A 21941-nucleotide genomic window follows, 5' to 3' on the forward strand; every position below is an offset into this window, starting at 1 on the left:
CTATGTTGGAATAGATAAAGGCTCTCTCCTTATTTCAGATCAGGGTTTGGCAACAATTGAGTTAAACGTCTTTTGATTTTCTTTGTCTGGGATTTCAGAACTGCAGATAACGGGGTGCAAATCTGTGGTGTTATTCTTGCTATTGTATTGATTATTTTTTAAGAAAAATGACTATTACAATTTACTCTCCTGATGATTCTTTGCCGGGTTCCTAGTCCGCCACTGTCTTACTTAAGCTCAAGGTTCCTGGAGTTGAATGTGTTATGTTGGGTGTGACATGCTGGGCTCAAAGTGGAATTGATAAATCACCCCCTTGATGTCGGTATTTGCTTTTGCGGCCAACTCACCACATGATGATTTTCAGTCCACAGAATTATTTATTTCTTGTTTATATCTGCTACTATATAATCTCATGTCCTCTCGTTGTTTTTGTGCAACTGGTTTTTGGAAAATAAATTTCTCCCTATGAAATTGTTTCTCCCCATGAAATTTAATTTTTAAGCCTTGGCTCATTTTCCCAGTCTGATGAGATAATTTTGGATCCTGACTCTGACATCTCAGTATCTGTTATTGCCATGCGTCAGATGTAACTTTGATCAGCATGTCTTAATCCAATTTGGTGAGAAAAATATTGAAAAGGACAGTGCCAAGGGCAGAGTTAATGTTGCTCATTAGTGAACGTTAGTCAACACTATTTGCAGTAGTCATTCAGCCAATTAAAATCTATCAAACTCTATGACAGTTTGCATTTCTATCCTTGTCTGTAAGAGTATCAAGAAGATCTTTATCTGAGATCTTGTTAAAATCCACCTTCAATCTGTCTACTGAAATTCTGTGGCATGTACTACATTAGCCTGAAAAAAAAGAAGGAATAAAGATGGATCTCACCTAATATAGTTTTTTAAAACCCATGTTCCCTCTTAATGATGACTTTTTCTCTCTCAAAGTCATCGCAAAAATCTGGATGATAGTCTGTAACCTCAGATCATCAAATCTACATACTTTGGTCACAGGATAATCACATATTCCTTCTTTACACTTTTGAAAATTAGAATATAGCTCATCTCAACTTTCACAGCACCACTTCCATTCTCCATAGATTCTCAAAGATAATTGAAAAAAAGTAAATGTGAGATATCTTGGGCGTTCTGAAATGTTAAGGATAACTATATAATTTATCATCCAAATAAAGATACTTTTAAGGACTTCCTGTCATGGCTTAGTGGAAACGCGTCTGCCTAGGATCCATGAGAATGCATGTTCCATCCCTGGCCTTGCTCAGTGGGTTAAGGATCCAGCGTTGCTATGAGCTGTGGTGTAGGGCGCAGACGCGGCTTGAATCCTATGTTGCTGTGGCTCCGGCATAGGCCAGTGGCTACAGCTCCGATTCAACCCCTAGCCTGGTATAATCTCCATATGCCATGGGTGTGGCCCTAAAAAGACAAAATAAATAAAGATACATTTAAAAGAGAAATAGGTCTATCAGTGTGTCAGAAAGGCAGGCATAAACTGGGACTATCTTAGGCAAACCAGGATGTTCACCAATAAGTGAACATGGCTAGAGTCTTCAATTCGTTTAGAATTAAAGTACCTGTTACAATGTCCTCACCTGGTGAGGTGCTTCATGCTGGGATTGGCCCCTAACCATCTTTAATCAACAGTTGTTCTCCACTACGGATGAGGATGAGAAGTAGAGCAACACACAACTCTGCACCCCAAACACTCAATCATTCCTGCTGTGAGGAACAAAGACATTTGCCTTTCTGGCCCTTCTTGTTCTTCTTCTTCTTTTTTTTTTTTTTTCAGAGCCACACCTGTATCATGTGAAGTTCCCAGGCTAGAGGTCCAATTGGAGCTGCAGCTGCAGGCCTACACCACAGCCCCAGTAGCACCCTATCCAAGCCTCATCTGCGACCTACCCCACAGCTTGTGGCAATGCCTGATCCTTAAGCCACTGAGCTAGGTCAGGGTTTGAATTTGCATCCTCATGGGCACTATGTCAGGTTCTTAACCCATTGAGACACAAAGAAACTCCTCTGGCTCAATGGCATGGAAAAGAAAAGGAAGAGGAGGAAGATGAGAAGACTATATTTCCTGCCATATATATATATTTTCAAGCCTTAGCTTATTCTGGGGTTTAGTATTTCCAACTCTATTATTTTACAAATATTTCCCCTTAGTTATCCATCCTTCTATCATATACGCAAATTTGATATCACAGCTTCCAACTGGTCTCTCTAGATAAGCTTTCCTACCCTTTTTTTCTTTTTAAAAATTACTTGCAGAAGGAAAAGTGAAATTTACTTTTGAATAACCTAATAAACCTCTTAAGCATTTTTTTCTCTTTCAGAATCTCAGCAATGTTTTCATGCTTCCCTTTATCAGGATTTTTTGAATGCTCCCTTCCTGACCTCTATACATCTAATTCAACTTAGCATTCCTCTTCCTAGCTCTCAGGAACCTTAAGATATCTTTTTTTCTTTCTTTTCTTTTCTGTCATTTTCACACTCCCAATCTACTTGATAGTCAAAATTAATTTGAAAAAAACAGCAGTTTTCCTTATTTGTCTTCTATCTTCAGCATAATTTACGCATTTCTATTAAAGGATCCCTTTTCAGTTTTCTTTTCCTGTCAGTTTCCAAATCCTGGGAGAAAGTAAAAGACCCCGAAGAATCTATTACAAAATATAAATTTAGAGTAATTTGGAAAGTCTTAAGGTATTTATTGTGAAATAAATACTGAGGAGAGGAGGAATGTGAACATGGCATTTTAACAGTCAACAGCGATCTATCAAAACATACGTTTTGCATACAGAACCCTGGAATCATTAAACAGAAGTTGGGACAAAAGTCAGGTCACTGTGAAGACTTGGGAACTTTCTCACATTGAAGTGGGCTGTATTGATCTGATGCAAGTTGCCAAAGGGCTCCTTTTTTGTTTTTTTTCTAGAGAGGAGGATGCAAGAGTAGACTGAGGGTGACACTTTTGGCACCTCTGTCTTCCCACTTCATTAGTTCGCTACTGACAGGAAGGCCCACCCAGGTGAGGCAAGTAAGACTCCCATAGGCACCAACCTATCCAGGGCAGGGTGGAGACAGTATGAGGAAGAGCTGGCACTTGGGCTGCTTGTTCTCAGGCTCTGCAGGCATTTGGTTTCTTCTTCCCTGAAGTAATGGGTGAAGCAGCATCAACTTGGGTTGGTTGACCACAGTCCTGTGATGATTCGGAGTCCTGAGGGTCCCTGGGGCTAGGTTTAGGGAATGGTTTGGGGAGGATCAATGGATTCTTTGATCTAGTCTTTACAAAGATACGTTTAAAGCTTGATTTTTTGGGGAGTTCCCATTGTAGTGCAGCAGTTATAAACCCAACTACTATCCATGAAGATGCGGGTTCGATCCCTGGCCTCTCTCAGTGGATCAAGTATCCAGCGTTGCTGTGACCTCTGGTGTAGGTTGCAAACATGGCTCGGATGCCATGTTGCTGTGGCTGTGGTGTAGGTTGGCAGCTATAGCTCTGATTTGACCCCTAGCTTGGGAACTTCCATATGCTGTGGGCATGGCCCTGAGAAATAAAAACAAAACAAGCAAGCAGAAACTTTATTTTTTTTGGCCATGCCCACAGCATGTGGAAGTTCCCAGGGTAGGGATCAAACATGCTGTGGGCATGGCCCTGAGAAATAAAAACAAAACAAGCAAGCAGAAACTTTATTTTTTTTGGCCATGCCCACAGCATGTGGAAGTTCCCAGGGTAGGGATCAAACATGCGCCACAGCAGCAACCCAAATCACTGCAATGACAACGCCAAATCCTTAATCTGTTCTGCCACAAGGGAACTCCTAAATCTTGATTTGTTTTGAACAGTTGGTACTGACCTTTGTACACTTAAATTCTACTGGACAAAATCTAGGAAGTGATGAGCGTTCAGGTAAACTTTAGATAGAAAATTTCACCTTGGACGTTCTCTATAAATATTAGAGGGAGCCCTTGGAATGTTCTTTAGAGAAATGGCATTTTTATATACTTTGGTTAATTCCCTCTTGGAGTTTTAACCAGAAGTTTTGGCAGCCTGATTAGTCAAGGACATTTTCTGAAAAAAGAATAATTATGGAGGGTGATTGTACTAAAAGTAATTAAAACATTATTCAGCCACACTGATTTTAGTATTATAGCAGTGTTGCATTACTTTTTCGTCAGATCAATGGACTTCAATAAAAAGTCTAGAAACGTATCCAAACACCTGTAGTCATTTAGTATATAACAGTGGTAGCATCTCAAAATAGTGGGACACAATGTGAATTATTCAAAATATAGTGTTGAGAATAATTTGGAAACATTTAAATTTAAGTCCATTTTTGTTGTATTCTCCAAAACAGTGTTCATTTGCAACAGGGAGTTAAATAATCTCGAAAGTTTATTGGGTATTTATTATACCTCAGGCAACTGAGCCATGTATGTCATATGGATTATCCCATTAATTACTTTTAAGTGTCCTGCGGGGTAGATGTTCATATTAATCATATTTCATGATGAGGAAATTAAATCACAGATCAGATTACCACTCAGGTCAGCAGAGGCAGATTAGAGTAGAGGATTAAGGTGAGGGTTGGGAATAGCTTCAAACCTCCAAGCTCCAAGCTTATTACGCCTTGAAAGAATTAGAAGATACCTCTGGAGAATATGTATGTGTAGTTGTAGCATAGAGGAGATCGTTCAGAACGTGTCACCAGAAACAAAAACCAGGAGGAAAATATTTAACTACATAAAAATCTAAAGCCTCCTATATGTCAAAAAAATAAAAGAAATAGGATAAATCAATGATATTTTAAATATGTATGACAAAGGATGAATTTATATATTTAATATAAAGAGAGCACCTTTAAAAAGCTTAATACCTCAGTGAAAAAAGAGAAATAGACCATAGACTTGAAGGCAATACACAAAAGAAAGGCACATAGCCCCAAATATGAAAAATGATCAATCCTACCAGTAACCAAATAAATGCAAGTAAAATCAAAAACACTGATTTATAACTTTAGTTGAAATAAATAGTATAACTTTATATACCATTTATAACTTTATTCGAAATGGTAGTCATTTGAAGACCTACCTTTTCAACTTTAGGAAATTTATTAAACGTAATGCAATTTCATGCAGCCTTTAAAAGAACGTTTTAAGTTTCTAATGAAATGGCAAAATACACAACACGTTGACAACTAAAAGGAAAGTATTAGGGCCTCAGTTGTACTCATAAACAAGGCACAGATGTACAAAAGAATAAAGCCTTGTGTATAATGCAGCGAACTATTGAAAGTGGTCCTCTCTAAGTGGAATGTTTAAGGTTGACTATTTCCCTCTTTTTTAAATCTTTCTCACTATTTTCCAAATATTCTGTAGTGTACATCTTTCACATTTATACACAGGAAAAATTTATATATATACACACACACTTTGTGAACTAAGGACTGAAATCCAGGGTCAACTCAGTATATAATTTTCCTTTTCCAGTGATTTTTAGTTTACAAAATTAATCACATGCACTTTCTTATTTAACAGAAACATGACCCCAGGTTGGTTCCCACTACCACTTGAAATGGCATAATTTGTGATTCCAGTAATTTGGGGAATAAAATAATTATTTCCCAAAGCCTCTGTTACAGGAGTCCTGGCCTTCCTTCTTTATTTAAATGTATGCCTCCCTTGTCATTCATTAGAGCACACCATCCCTGCCTCCCCTTTTGTAAAGAACCAAAGCATTCTGCTACAGTTGATCTAGAAGGCAGCCTTCATACAAAGCAGCATAGTAACCCAGAGCCACGGTATTCACCTTGACCCAGGTTTGAAGCATAGACTAGACTAGACAGAGCTAACAGGTGCTATGTGTACTTCAAATGTCTCAGCCCCAAACTTCATGGATTAGATGAAGCTTTCTCAGGTCTGGCAGTTTCTGATTCTGTTCTCTGCTCATCAGTTTGGCTCATTGGTTCCAGTCCCTAGTTCTGTCTTTCTTCCTAATTCATTTTACTTCCTCCTTCCTGTCCAAGGTCATATCATTCTCTTTATATTCTATTTGGTTCCTGGAGAGGCATGCCTTATTCTTTCTAGCATCTGGGTTCACCACATTTAGCTTCCACTGGGAGTGGCCGCCTGTGACTCAGTGAGCATTAACTCAGCCTGTGGCTCGTGGGCTGCCCACAGACACTGTGTGGTCTCAGCTGCCTTATGACATCAACTCCACTGATGTCACCTTCATCCGTGCTTTCTGCCTGCCTGTCCTGGCTTGCCCTATTTTTTCTCTTTCTGAACTCACACGCCCCTTAAAAGTTCTAGTTCCATTCAGTTTTTTTCTCAACAGACAGACAGTTGAGACAATAGCCTCCAGGTCGTCAGGCTATTGTTTCTTCTTGGAAAATTAATATGACCGTTAGCATCTTTTTACTTAATTGCATTTCATTGTTTCCTGCCTGAGAGAGGACAGATTTATAATGAGGACCAGGGAGGAGTTTTTCCAACTGGCCACAAGCCTTCCTTGCTGCACCCTTTCTATCACCCTGTGTACATGCTTCTTCTTCTTGTAGGTTCTCCCCATCTCACCCCGCTCAACTGGACAGTTGGTTCACTAATTAAATGACTACATTCAAGAGTTCCAGGGATTTTCCACTGTGACTCAGCAGTATTGAACCTGACTAGTATCCATGAGGATGGGGGTTCGATCCCTGGCCTCTCTCAGTGGGTTAAAGACCCGGCGTTGCCATGAGCTGTGGTTGCATACATGGCTCGGATGGTTGCTGTAGCTGTGGCTGTGGCCTAGGCCGGCAGCTGCAGCTCCGAATGCATTTCCAGCTCAGATGCTATTACGTTATGTCTACACATACATATGGGTTTTATTGAACTTACATATGTTTTTTCTTTTTTGGCTTCCCTGAGGCATAGCCATATGAAGAAAGCTATATTTATACTTTTTTTTTTTTTTTAAATGAAGTTCCTGGGCAGGGATCACATTGGAGCCACAGTTGTGACCTATACCACACAGCTGTGGCAATGTGAGAGCCTTAACCCACTCTGTCTGGCCTTGGATCGAATCTGTGACCCAGGGTTCCAGAGACACCACTGATCCCATGGTGTGCGGTGGGAACTCCTTGAATCTATGATTTTTCACTGTTAAGCAAACATTTCCCACCAATAGCTAGTGGTCCTGTGGTCTGTGGGGTTCAGTTCTGAAATTCACAGATGCTAAGTGTCAGAGAAGGCTGGAACAACTATCCATGCTGATTTAAATTTTATATTCATAAGACTACTAATTGCCCTAATAGTTAGTCATTGTTAGAAATTTATACTTAAAATTCTATGAATGCAATGCCGTTGTTGTGTTGTATAAAAGGAACTCTATTAACATTTTTTTTTCTTTTTTGTCTTTTTGCCATTTCTCGGGCCGCTCTCACGGCACATGGAGGTTCCCAGGCTAGGGGTCTAATCGGAGCTGTAGCCACCGGCCTACGCCAGAGCCACAGCAACACAGGATCCGAGCCGCGTCTGCAACCTACACCACAGCTCATGGCAACGCCGGATCGTTAACCCACTGAGCAAGGGCAGGGACCGAACCCGCAACCTTGTGGTTCCTAGTCGGATTCGTTAAGCACTGTGCCACGGCAGGAATGCCAGCTTTTTGGGTTTTTTTAAAATGGTGTTTTACTGCTAAGAAATTATTTCAATGCCACTGGTCTATTTACTGTCAAGAAAGCATTTTAGGCTCTTTTTTATTTCCCAAAGGTTTTGTGTGTGTGTGTGTGTGTGTGTGTGTGTGTGTGTGTGTGTGTACAGATGCAGCCTGACTTAATCTATATGATTCCACATTAACTACTTGATGCCTTATTTTCCTTACCTAAAAAATGGAGATAATACCTCATGTATCTGTCTTGAAGAATAAATAATGGAAACCATTGTAGCACTCAGTAAATATAAACTGCCATGTGAACACTCCTAAATCATAGCCATTGTACTGTGTGCTTAAGCACTTTTCATTTGGCTTCCTTGCTAATGCATTAATCTGTTGGCAAAGGTTAGACCCTGCAACCAATGTCAGATGTGGATGAATTTGTTTCCTTAAGTACATGTTGCCTTCACAGGCAATGCTAACTGATGGGAAACAGCACTTTTTTTACCTTGCAAATTTTAATAGTAAACACAGTTTCTCTGTGAAAGCGAGCATCTCTGACAACCAAAGATATCCCCTGTCAGTCCCAGCTTTTACCTATGACCCCCTTCTTGTGACTCTTCCAATCTGGTGGCATGAAGAAGGGTCACAATTATTAGAGCCCTCTCCCGTTGGCATGCCAATTGATGCCAGGGGAGATCAAGGATGGCCTTTGGGGAGTTCCCAGATGGCTCAGCAGGTTAAGAACCTGACATAGTGTCTGTGAGGCTGCAGCCTCATGTTGGCCTCACTCAGTGGGTTGAGGATCTGGCATTGCCACGACCTGCAATGTAGATCACAGATATGGATCAGATCCTACATTGCTGTCTGTGGCATAGGCTGACAGCTGCAGCTCAGATTCGACCCCTAGCTAGGAACTTCCATACGCTCCAGGGGTGGCCATAGAAAGAAAAAAAAAAGAGAGGCTGGTCTTTGACTGTTGCCATGCTTCACATTCCTCACTGTTTAGACTACTAGAGAGGAACAAAGTAGGGGGCAGAGTCCCTTAGCAATTCACTCTGATTATCATGGCCCCCACTAGACCTTATAGCACTCTCCAAACCCCTAAAACATTGGCATTTAATATCCCTGGGTATTATTTTGTGGTTGCTATTTCTAGTTTGTATTTTGTGACCCCACCATCACTCTCCCAAAAAGAAAGCCAACACTAAGAGTTCAGTGGGCAGTTCCCTGGCTTTGCTAACTATTTGGTAGGCTATTTAGAATTGCTTTTAGTATGTATTTTTGTTACATTGCCAAACATAGAGAAATGACTGAACAGAATATTTCAGAATATTCAGAATATTTCTCCTATTTTCTGCAATGGGGGAGAGTACCAAGGTTAGCCCATTTTTCTGTGCATTTCTATAAATATAGTTACCCTGAAAGGTGATTTTAATACTATCTTACTCTCTGGTGCCATACTTTGGAAATAAATCCATCTTGGGATTCAGTTAAATCACACGTGGATAATTTGATAAATCCTGTTGTGATTGGGCAAAAGAAAATGCCTTCCTTAGCTTTGGACCAGCTATTTAGTTTCTCTTATCTGTACCTTTTGGATAATATTTGATAAGATAAAACAACACCACAGATTGAAATGCCTGATATATGTTTGTAATAAGATATTACAGAAAACATTGTAGTGTGTGGTCATTTATGGATGGTATGTCAATCCGGGGTAATCCTGGTTCAAGATGAGTAACCAATAACTGAGGCCAAGAAGGATGAGATGTTTAAAATTTTCTGTTTTAGGATTATGAGGTGCATTTGGGATCTATTCTCATAGGATAGGTGGGTAATGAATTTAGTGGTACAGAACTCAGCCAGATGCTCTAATAGACTGAGCTCCAAATAGAATGTTAAATGAATGAGTGAGCGAACAGATATCAAGAGCTGGGGAGATTCTGATTGTCTTTATGGTAATATGGATGTTAGAAGAAACGCATTTAAGCAGAATCAATAATCTGCCTAAAAAATACAATCCATGTTGCACCCTCCCTTTCACACATCCCTCTTAAATTTCCTTTTCTGCCCTCATTCCCTCAGTTCTGTTTCTTCAGGTCACTTCCAGTGTTTGCTGGAGCCAGTTCCTCCTGTCAATGATAATTAGCATCAGTTCCCCATGGCTCCTCCTGGGTTTTTTTCAACCGAATAGTCATTTTTTCTTTAACATTTCCTACTGCTTTAATTTTCACTCCTGTTTTAAATTCTTCATTAACTTTGATTAAGCTTTCCCAAGGCTTAAATACCTGTAAAACTTTTTGAAACTTAATCATTTGATTTGCCTGCTCAGCTTTCCTAATCTCGCCTTATTTTAAGACTGTTAAACTGAAAATTGTGCCTCAGAGATGGTGTGATCACAGAGGGGAAAAGAAATGATGGCTTTGTTAGTGAAAGTTTAATGATGAGTTTCGCTGGAAAAATCTCACACTTCAGTGTTCTTTGTGTATCATGCTGATAAGCAGCTAATAATTTTAAATGCCTTCATTTTAGATTTAATTTTAAAAACACTTATAGTTTTCAAGTCCACATAAATACTAGGTACAAGTTCACTCAGTCTAGAAGAAAATTAACCTTACATTGTCCTTTATAAGTTTTGCTGCTTACCTCAGCAAGTCTCTTTGATTTTAATTCTGTAGACCATTAATTATTTTCTTAAACCTGTCATACTTTTTCTGATTAAGAATATGGAACTGGAGGTTGATCTTAAGAATGAAGTACTCCATTTTTTTTTTTTTTTCAATTTCTAGAACCTGAAGCCAAGAGAGGTTAAATTTGCAGACCTAGATAGTAGCAAAGCCAGACTAGAACCCAAGGATTTGGTTGCTTGGAGTCTGCATCAGGGACTTTCACTGTAAAACATAAACCATATCGTCCTGCCAATTGGTCTGAAAATAACTCTTGCCACCTCATGTCAACTCAAGGACAGATGTAGAGGAAGTATTGGAATATACATGCACCTCCTTAGGGCTCTGGTTACTATTGGAAATGATTATAGAAAGAGTTTACTTTAATTCAAATGAATGGTACTTTCTCTTGATTCTAGGGAAAGAAAGTTACAACCTTCTCACAATCCTGTTACATGAACTCTAGGACTATGCCATTGTGACTTTTAAATCTAGCAGTTGATAATAGTCTGTGTTATAAGACCTATTGAGAATCATCAAAGGATACGTTTTGCATCATCTGAGCTATTCCTGGGTCCAATTACTTCCCCTTCTTCCCCACAGCGGATATTACCAAAATAAGCTCTTTTACTACTTCTGAGGAAGATAAATAGAAATATAGATTGCTCTTTGATTAGAACGCAAACAACCCTATTGAACTGAGCAATATTAAAATAAATACCAAGAAAATTCATGGGTATTCTTGTTACAGGTTATTTGCCCTGGACTATTAGGTTTATTAGGTTTTGTTTTTATTGACTTTTCCATATATAACATAATCCTTTAAAAAAAAAAAAAAAAAAACCTGTAAGCCTTAGAGGCAACCAAAAGACTGAAATGTGTTGATAGAGGTGAGTACACTCTATGATAAGATTTCGTGCTTTTAGGAACCGTATGTAATCCTTGTCTATATACAGTATAGTTGTCTCATTTCTGTTGATGTTTCCTTATTTAATATAATTTGAGATGAAATTAGTTATTTGATGCCATTGGAAATGAGCTTTATCTTCTTATTTAACTAGTCCACTTATTGGACCATCTTGCAATAAGTGATAATGACCTTCACTCTAATTGAATTTCCTGTTTTGGTGGGGTTCACCCCTCCACCACCTGTGCACACATCCCTCATGGGGTGATTGTAAGGAGCTGCAGTAGATATAAATGTAATAAAACCACATTGACATCACTTGTCTCTCTTGAATCTTTTTTTTAAATTACTCAATGAATTTTATTACATTTATAGTTGCACAACAATCATCACAACCCAGTTTTTAGTATTTCCATCCCAAACCCCAGGTGCTTCCCCCCATCCCCCAACCTATATCATTTGGAAACCATTAAGTTTTTCGAAGTCTGTGAATCAGTATCTGTTCCACAAAGAAGTTCATTGTGTCCTTTTTTCATTTCCACATGTAAGTGATAGCATATGTATGATGTTGGTGTCTCACTGTCTGACTGAATTCACTTAGCATGATAATTTCTAGGGCCATCCATGTTGCTGAAAATGCCATTATTTCTTTCCTTTTAATGACTGAGTAATATTCCATTGTGTGTATGTACCATTTCTTCTTTATCCACTCCTCTGTCAATGGATATTTAGGTTGTTTCCATGTCTTAGCTATAGTATATAGTGCTGCAATGAAGAACTGGAGTTCATGTATCTTTTCAAGTCACGGTTTTTTTCTGGATAGATGCCCAGGAGTGGGATTGCTGGATCAAATGGTAATTCTATTTTTAGATTTGTGAGGAATCTTCATACTGTTTTCCACAGTGGTTTTGCCAATTTGCATTACCACCAAATCCTAAAGACGCTACCAGAAAACTACTAGAGCTCATCAATGAAATTGGTGAAGTCACAGGATACAAAATTATTTCACAAAAATTGACGGCATTTCTACATACTAACAATGAAAGATCAGAAAGAGAAATTTGGGAAACAATCCTATTTACCATCACATCAAAAAGAATAAAAAATACTTAGGAATAAACCTACCTAAAGAGACAAAAGACCTATACTCTGAAAACTGTAAGACACTGATGAAAGAAATCAAAGATGACACAAACAGATGGAAAGGCATACTATGCTCTTGAACTGGAAGAGTTAATATTATCAAAATGACTATACTACCTAAGGTAATCTACAGATTCAATGCAATCCCTATCAAATTACCAAAGACATTTTTCACAGAACTCAAAATATTTTAAAGTTTGTTTGAAAGCACAAAAGACCCAGAACAGCCAAAGACACCCGGAAGAAGAAAAATGGAGCTGGAGGCATCAGGCTCCCGGACTTCAGACTATACTACAAAGCAACAGCCATCAAAACTGTATGGTACTGGCACAAAGACAGAAATATACATCAGTGGAACAGGATAGAAAGCCCAGAATTCAACCCATGCACCTATAGTCAACTAATCTATGACAAAGGAGGCAAGAACATACAATGGAGAAAGGACAGCTTGTTTGAGAATAAGTGGTGCTGGGAAAACTGGACAGCCACAGGTAAAAGAATGAAATTAAAACACTTCCTAACACCATATGCAAAAATAAACTCAAAATGGATGAAAGACCTAGATGTAAGACCAGACACTATCAAACTCTTAGAGGAAAACATAGGCCAAACACTCTCTGACATAAACTGCAGCAATATCTTCTCAGATCCACCTTTTAGAGTATTGACAGCAAAAACAAAAATAAACAAATGGGACCCAATCAAACGTAAAAGTTTCTGCACAGCAACGGAAACCCTAAATAAAACAAAAAGACAACCCACAGAATGAGAGAAAATATTTGCAAACGAAGCAACTGACAAGGGATTGATCTCCAAATTTTATAAACACCTTCTGCAGCTCAATACCAAAAAAACAAACAACCCCATCAAAAAATGGGCAGAAGATCTAAACAGACAACTCTTCAAAGAAGACATACAGATAGCCAAAAAACACATGAAAACATGTTCAACATCACTCATTTTTAGAGGAATGCAAATCTCGAACCCTTTTGATTCTTACACCTTTTATAGAATTCTGCCTAAAATGCACAACTTTCTACCCCTCAGAGAGTCCTCACTATCCTTCAGGATCCCCAGTGAATTGTAGGTGAGGCCATCGTTCCTGAGACAAATCACCAACTGGGATACATGTATTACTGTGGAGAACTGATCTTCAAAGCTAATGTGATTCTCAACCTTGGGAAGAAGGAGATACCTAGGATTGACCTTAAACCTATAAAATAAAGGCTATAGGTCCCTCTAAGTGGTTCTTCCTCCTTTGTCTCTGTCACCACATCTAGACATTCACAGTTAGGATCCACATTTTTATACACAGATGAAGATAGTCTGATTTACTTAATATGAAACGTACCAAGCTAACATAGCTTCTAAAAGCCCGAGGCTGTCTTCCTACAACCATCTTGTAAGTAATTTGCAAATGAAGTCCTTAAATTATATTGTCGCTTAGGGATAACATAGGAATAATAGATAACTACAATAACTGCTTCAGTAACTATGGTGGGAATACAATGTTTCCTTGTCATTTCTTTCTAAGGATTACATCATCCTAATAATCAGGCTTTGAACATTACAACCATTGTTGCATTTGTTAATTTAAAAGTATTGTTTAAATCATAGCATTTTTGCTGTTTCAGACATTATTTGGAGTTCCCTTCATGGCTTAGTGGTTAACAAACCTGACTAGGAAGTTTAAAAGGGTCACACATCCAGTATTTGGTGTTACTGGGATTCCAGCTTACATGAGACCCCAGAAATCATTTTCTTAAGTGCGGTGGATGTGAGCATACAACTGGGAGGCCATGGAAAGTAAGAACTGATAAATGTCTCCTGGTTAGGCAACATGCATGCAATTAGCTACCTTTGAAAGGGAAGCGTCAGTACTAAGGGTGGGGGAAAAGTAGAGAGCCGAAGGTAGAGAAAGATGGAGTAGTGAGTGGAAAGAGCCCTTATAGTTACCTTTCAAGAACTTTGACTGAGAAGAGAATTGGAAAGGTAAGGTAGTAGCTGCAGAAGGATCAGGGTATCAAAGGAAGATCATGTCTTCCTTCCTTCCCCTCCTCCCTTTCCCTCCCCCCTTCCTCCCTCCCTTCCCCTTCCTCTCATCATCTCTTCCTTCCTCTAGTCATAGTGTCAACTAATTTACCTGTAAAGCTTTGGTAATTGAGAAGGGGTTAAGGAAGCAGGAAGGGATGCGATGACCCATGAAGGCAAGGTCCTGAGCATGTGGGGGAGCTAATGACCAAACTGTGTGGAGTATGGTTGATCTTTAATAGACACTTTCTTCACTTTAGCTAGAGAGACAGAGAGGAAGGGTGGGTAAGAAACCTTGAAAATTCATTGTGGACCAAAAGGAAGGGCTATGCTCTAAGACTTCTATTTTTTCCAGTGAAGCATAGGACAAGATCATCAGCTGAGGCAAGATGACAACTGGAAAATAGGCAATCTTTGTTGAGGACAAATAAGAGAGAGCCAGTTGACAGAGAAATGTAGTGATTTCCAGGCAGGGCTGATGCCTCCTGAATGTTAATGACCATGAATGAAGTTGATACTACTCAGAAAAGTTGCATTATCCCTCTCACCACCAGAAAGCCGTTTTAAAACTATAATGCAGGATAGAGTGTGGAGAATGGACTGGGGACTGAATAAGGCTTGTAGCAGAGAGACCTCAGCATCCTCACAGAGAATAACTGTTTCCTTTGGGAGAATGTCTATCTATTATGCTATTTTCTGGACGTGATTCTATGGATTCTGCCATGGCTATCATGGAACGGAACATATGGTTCATGCACTGAAATAGATGCTCTCAGTTAAATGGCAAAAACAGAACTACGGAGATAATTATAATGCCATATATGAAGTGTGTCTCACTTGAGAGGGCTGGGTGAGCTTTTTTTCCTGAAGTTCTTCCCTCATTTACTTTATCATCTCTCAACTCATACACCCATTAGCCAATCATCCCTTTGAGGAATTCATTTACTTTAAATATGCAATGGCATATTTTAAAGGCACATCAAGTATTTGGTACTCAGTGTAATGTAAACATATGGTTAAATAAATAGTGCCAGCTAATATCCTTAGAGGAAGAAGAATAAGAAAAACAAGTAAATGTTTCCATTGTATTAGTTTTCCTTCTCCCAGAAAAATTAAGCAAGACATTTTGCCTTAAGTGTTTAGCAATAGAAAAAGATCCCTATAAAATACCTGTGAAACTGAAAAGACTTGTGAAATCTGTTCACATTTTTATCTACCAAGGATCATCATCAGTGCATGATGCTTTCTTTAACAACCAGCTATGTGTCTTGGGAACTGCATATTAAACTGAAATAATTCACTGTGTTACCAATTTTTCTTTCTCCACTGTAGGAGTTAGAGGGCATTTGGATATTGGCTATAACATATATACATGGATGGTAGATACAGTGTTGCAGAATAAGGCAGACTCAGGCAACAGACTACTTACTCCAAGTGAAGTGCCAGGCACGTGTAGAAAACCAATCATTATTTCCATGAGATTTTTATTGAATAGACTGATTTCCAAAAAGGAAAATATAATCCTTCTTTGCAGCATGACTTACCTGGTTGGGAATACATCATCTCTGTCCATGGGAAACACTGCCATATAGCCAAGGCATCAGACATTTTTAATCCTTGAAAATTAGATCTTTAAGAAGAAAAGCCAAGGGAGGATGTGAGTGCTCACTCTTTGCCCACATTCCTTCCAGAAACTTAATTCAGATTATGAAGGAAAAAAGAACACTTATTGGTGAAGACAGAGACTGCCATTAATATAATCAAATGATCTATGAATAAAAATTTTAAATTTATGACATTATATATATATTAATATTGATCTTTATTCTAAAAACATGATTATGTTTCTAAAAATCAGGTTCAGTCTGATTTATTCTCAATTACCTCTTGAGGACAAGTTTTGGAATTGCAATACTGTTTCAAGATACCACTTAAGGTCAAGTTCACAACTGACTTAAAAAGAAATGTTGCATTAACTGTATATTATTCTTTTCAACCAATCTCACTTTTCTATAAATTCATTCAAATGATTCCATTGGACTTGATTCTTCTGTATCACATCCAACATTTGAGTCTAAGCCTTCATCAGGTTCATGGTCTCCATGTTCTATATGACCTTTGACCTTGGACAGCACAGTGACCAGCTGCTTTCTAAAACCTGTGCTTGTGATTGTGACCTCTTTACCTGCCTTGGGATTGACAGATAATTTCGAAGCCTATCTAAAAACACTGTGTTTTGTTTGCATTTCCTATTTGGTTGAATTCACAGTTTCAATTTTTCCATAATGGAAGTATGTATTGCTGGATATTGAACAGTTTCTCTTGAATATCAGCTAGAAGCTTTTGACAGTTAACTGAGATGTCATCTCTAATGAAACTCTCTGAGGGTTTAGAACTTCTCTCAGTCTTTTAAATCCTATGATATATTCTAAGATATTTGCCAGTTTCCATTGTCTTTATCCTTCCTCATGTGTACTGGGATTTTTTTATTTGAATAACTATACATACTCTTGACATACTTATATACACATGTACATATATATACAGCTTTATTTGCATGTGTATATCTTCTGTCTTAGAAACTAGAAGGCACTTGATCTTGGACTTAAAGATAATATGAGAGGGCACTTCGTCACCTACAGTGATTTATTGCCTCAGACAATATTAATAATAATGATAGCCAACATTTATGGATCACATCTTTTGCGCCAGACCTAATCTTTAGCACTCTCACCAGCATTAACTCATTTAGTCCTCACACTGACCTCCTTGTCACCCCCATTTTATATAGATGAGCCACAGGGGATAAAGTACATTCCCCAAGGTCACACAGCTCCTGAGGGGTGGAACCAGAACAAATTTCGATTCTAGTGGCTAAATTCTTGACCACTAGCAATACTTCCACTTAAAGGAAATTTACTTCCTTCAACTCTACCTCTGTCTTGTTTAGTATGGCAGTCTTTTGCCTGACTACTGTATCATGACATCATGTTTTTATCGACACTTTAAATTACAATTAGATAATAAAAATGTAAAGTGCATTCATGTGTGGTGCAAACACCTTCATTGTGGTGGTACTTGATGAACATCAAATACCTTCAACACAAAGCCAAGGTATGCAAGTTTCTTCTGAGAGAAATTGTAGAACACATCCTGGTTTACGAAATGTTAACATGTGGGAAATGTGTGCCTTAGATTCAGTAAAATACAGTCATCATAACTGAGAGCTACCATTTATCAGTGCTTTCTATGTGTGGCAGATAATGTTAGTGTCTTCCCAATATCCACTCATCATGTCTATTTTAATACAGTCCAGTTTGCCTTGTAGGTAGCAGTGTGTTCACCTAACCTCCACCTAGAGCTGGTCAGTGACTGTTCTGGCCAGTGAGGTACAGCTGGGAGACAGAAGGTTAAGGTTTAAGGGAAGATCTTTTTCTCCATACAAAAAGGAACAATTTTGCCACAAGAGACATATATTCCAGTTCCTTGGACCTGTCCTGGATTCTCTTGCCTTTGTGCCTCAGCCCATGCTGTATAATCTGTTCATTTCACCTCCCCAAACCCCACCTACCTTTCTGTCTCTGCTGTAGAATCTGAAGCTGTGATGGAAAGAGTCCAAGCCCATTCTGCTTACCCATAACAGGCCAGTAAATCAAGGGACGAGGTGTTAGGATGAGGAATGGCAATATTTGCAAAGCCAGGAGTCCAAGAAGAGGGTGGACAATGTCTTAGAGAGCCATCTATACAAATTAGATTTCAGGCTTCTTTCATACTAAAAGGGGGAGGGGTGTGTGGTTGGTTGTTGCAAACTTCGTGGTGTAGGAATCCTTTGTTCTTGCAGCTGTCCATGGAGGTTAGGTCATGATGTTCCTGTAAACCTTCAACAAAACAAATATTATTCTCTGTTCTGCAACTTTTTATCTCTATTTGAATAGAAAAGTGTTAAGGATTAGAGATTTGAGAATGGACTGTTCTGTATATTTCAGGCTATAGGCAACATTCTCAACTGGAAGCAAAAGCAATAGAATACAAAGGTAAAAGAAAAGATGTAATATGGAGTCAGATTTGTTCTTCCCTATGACAGAAAGAGGGCTGGTGAACAAATAACTATGGGTGTTTTTTGTTTGTTTACCAAATTAATTATCTTGTTAACTTTTATCTTCTCGTTAACAAAATAGAGATTAAAACCATCTACTTGTCAGGAATGTTGGGGTTTAATGGAATAATGTGTGAAAGCTGCCTCACATGGCACCTGGCGCAAAACAGCAGCTTCTAAAAGACATTTTAGTATGTATGTACTCAGCAGAAGTGATCTTGCTCTTTCTCCCCCCAAGGGTTACTCTGTACCATGCTAATGCCATGTCTCTTACTATTTTTTCTTTATTTTGATAAATAGTATTTGTGTCATCCTTTCTAAATAAAGGATAGTTGTTGAAGTCACAGACCCTTGCTCATAGTATGTATGTTTTTATTTTTCTAAAAATATATGACGTGAGACTTCCCATTTCCATTTCTGAAGATAAGGAGCTTCGAAGTCTTCACCCTGCTCTGACAAGTAAAATGCTAAACAGACTGAAACATCAACAATACTGCTGCATGCCCTAAGAGAAGAGGAGGCAGAATTGGGTAGAATGGAAATACCAACAGGCAAATAGAGGAATGCAGGTAGTCTCAGTTTATGGGTACAGAGACTCAGGAATGGAAACCACTGCAGGGATCAGTGCCAGGGTAGGAAAACCTGAACCGAATTGATGAATTGCTTGAGGCTCAGTGTGGAAAAACTCTGAGAGTTAAAAATTCCAGGGGAAGCCCACGGTAGGGGAGGCCACACAATGTTGTCACCGCCAGGAGCTTAATCAGGTTTCCATAGTAAACACTGAAGAAAAATTTCCTTGTGCTCTGTAGAGGGAGGGGAGAAGGAACCATTAGGTAATATGCCAGAACATTCTGTTGTTAATAAGGTCTGCCCTCAGGGGAAACTAGTTAACCAGAGCCTAAGCTCCTGGGGTTTTGTCAAAGCCTGACTGACCTGGGGAAGGGAAACCTATCACCCCAGCCCAATGGAGCGATCCTGTCCCACTTAAGGGAGGAGGAAAAAAACATTTGAAGAACAGCTGTGAAGTTCACAGTCCAGAGGCACAGGCTCACTAAAAACCTCGGGCCTGATCATAGAACCATAAAATGCTTCCCTTCCCCTTATTAACTCACCCTCACAGTACTAAAGGCCTGTGTTTACAACAGTTCCTTTTATTAGTATATTGTGTCCAGTATCAAGAAAAAAATATCACAAGGCATACCAAAAGTCAAGAAACAAAGAGACAGAGCAAGTATCAGGACCAGACATGGCAGGAATACTGGAGTCATCACAAGGAATTTCAAACAACTCTGGTTGTCTGCTAAGGGCTCTAATGGATAAAGTAGACATTTGGCCCGGACAGTTGGGAATGTATAAAAGAGATGGGGATCCTAAAAAATAAGCAGAAATAAATGCTAGAAATAGTTAACATCTCCCCCATAATAGAAACAAATAATGCCTTTGATGGGGTCCTTAGTAGACTGGGGACAGCAGAGGAAAAAAATCTTTGAGTAGGGGGATATATCAATAGAAACATTCAAAACTGAAAGCAAAGAGAAGAGACACTGATAAAAACAGAACCATATCCAAGGACTGTAGGGCATTTACAAAATTTTAACATAAGCTTGATGGGAATACCAGAAAGAGATGGAAGAGATGTAGGAACAACAGAAATATTTGAAAAAAATAGTGATGCAGAATTTCTCCAAGTTAACATTAGACTACAATCAACAGATCCAGGAAGCTCAGAGAACACCAAGCAGAAAAAAATATACCCCCCCAAAAAAAAAACCACAAAAAACTTATTTCTAGACATGTCATTTTCAAAACTACAGAAAATTAAAGATAAATAAAAAATCTTGAAAGACTCCAGAGAAAATCATCTTACCTATAGAAGAAGAAGAACAGAGATCACAATTATACCACCTTATCCCCAGAAACCATGCAAGAAAGGAGGAGAGTGAAATATTTAAAGTATTGACAAGGAAGGAAAAAAAAAACAAACAAACCCTCCAACCTAGAATTCTGTACTCTGAGAAACTGAGGGAATGTGTTGCCAGTAGACCAGCCTTGCAAGAAATGTTAAAGGAAGTTATTTAGAGAAGAAGAAAAATAACATAGGTTAAAAATACAATCTACTTAAAGAAAGGAAGAACATCAAAGAAGGAATAAAGGAGGGGAAAATAACTTTTACTTTTCCTATTCTAAATTGATCTAAATGATAAACTTTGTTCAAAATAATAATAGTGATAATTTATTCAATTATGTATGCTTATCTATGTAATATGCATAATGTGCACATATATAGACACATATGTAAGCATACATTTATATCTATTATATCTATATATGTAATATATCTTTATATTTTATGTAATATATCTTTATATTTTAAACCTGAAGCCAACCTAAATTTATTTCATAGATTTGCAGATGTATTTTTTTGTTTGGTGTTCAAAATTGTGAAAGTTCGGAGTTCCCGTCGTGGCGCAGTGGTTAACGAATCCGACTAGAAACCATGAGGTTGCGGGTTCAGTCCCTGCCCTTGCTCAGTGGGTTAACGATCCGGCGTTGCCGTGAGCTGTGGTGTAGGTTGCAGACGCGGCTCAGATCCCGCGTTGCTGTGGTTCTGGCGTAGGCCTGTGGCTACAGCTCCGATTCGACCCCTAGCCTGGGAACCTCCATATGCCGTGGGAGCGGCCCAAGAAATAGCAACAATAACAACAACAACAACAAAAATAAAAAAAATATAGAAAAAAAAATTGTGAAAGTTCAGTTTAAAAAGTTTTAAAGAGGGAGTTCCCATTGTGGCTCAGTGGTTAAAGAATTCGATTAGGAACCATGAGGTTGTGGGTTCGATCCCTGGCCTCGCTCAGTGGGTTGCCTTGAGCTGTGGTGTAGGTTGTAGATGCAGCTCGGATTTGGCGTTGTTGTGGCTCCGGTGTAGGCTGATGGCTACAGCTCTGATTAGACCCTAGCCTAGGAACCTCCATATGCCAGGGGTGCAGCCCTAAAAAGACAAAATGACAAAAAAAAAAAAAAAGACAAAAAAAAAAAGTTTTAAAGAGAGTAAGTACCTCCATACTGTTCTCTATAGTGGCTGTACCAGCTTACATTCCCACCAACAGTGTGGGAGGGTTCCCTTTTCTCCATAACCCCTCCAGCATTTGCTATTTGTGGACTTACTAATAATGGCCATTCTTACTGGTGTGAGGTGGTATCTCATGGTAGTTTTGATTTGCTTGGGTTGATACTGTGGCATAGATTTGATCCCTGGTCTGGGAACTTCCACATGCCTCAGGCATGGCCAGGGGAGAAAAACAAAAAAAAACTACAGAAAATATATGGGTGCACATCTTAATACATATTCTTATATATCCACAAAGGGATAGAAACATGCAGACCCAAAATATGAATATACAACATTCTACAGAAATCAGTAAATATGGCTAGATATAGAGTAGTT

At 38.7% G+C, this 21941-nt stretch overlaps 1 protein-coding gene and 1 long non-coding RNA gene across 8 annotated transcripts in view; one reads left to right on the forward strand and one right to left on the reverse strand.

Moving 5' to 3' along the window:
• The window catches only part of LOC102162101 (uncharacterized), a 38789-nt gene extending 20627 nt beyond the window's left edge, over positions 1 to 18162 (reverse strand). For 2 of the 4 annotated variants that reach the window (XR_014834016.1, XR_002340437.2), the window contains exons 1-2: positions 17972 to 18162; positions 15945 to 16030 (exon numbers count right to left, since the gene is read on the reverse strand). This is a non-coding gene — a long non-coding RNA (uncharacterized LOC102162101). Of the gene's footprint in view, positions 1 to 3074; positions 3248 to 14512; positions 14661 to 15944; positions 16031 to 17971 lie in introns of all 4 variants that reach the window. The other 2 variants (XR_014834018.1, XR_014834017.1) reach the window with 2 other exon arrangements.
• GRM8 (glutamate metabotropic receptor 8) overlaps positions 1 to 21941 on the forward strand; it is a 795220-nt gene that overhangs the window by 575250 nt on the left and 198029 nt on the right. The window lies entirely within an intron of this gene.

This window comes from Sus scrofa, chromosome 18 (genome assembly GCF_054392235.1).
Source record: "Sus scrofa isolate SSC_HxYL_T2T_F1_AM1 chromosome 18, Sscrofa_HxYL_maternal_Yorkshire_Landrace_v2.0, whole genome shotgun sequence".
Lineage (NCBI taxonomy): Eukaryota > Metazoa > Chordata > Mammalia > Artiodactyla > Suidae > Sus > Sus scrofa.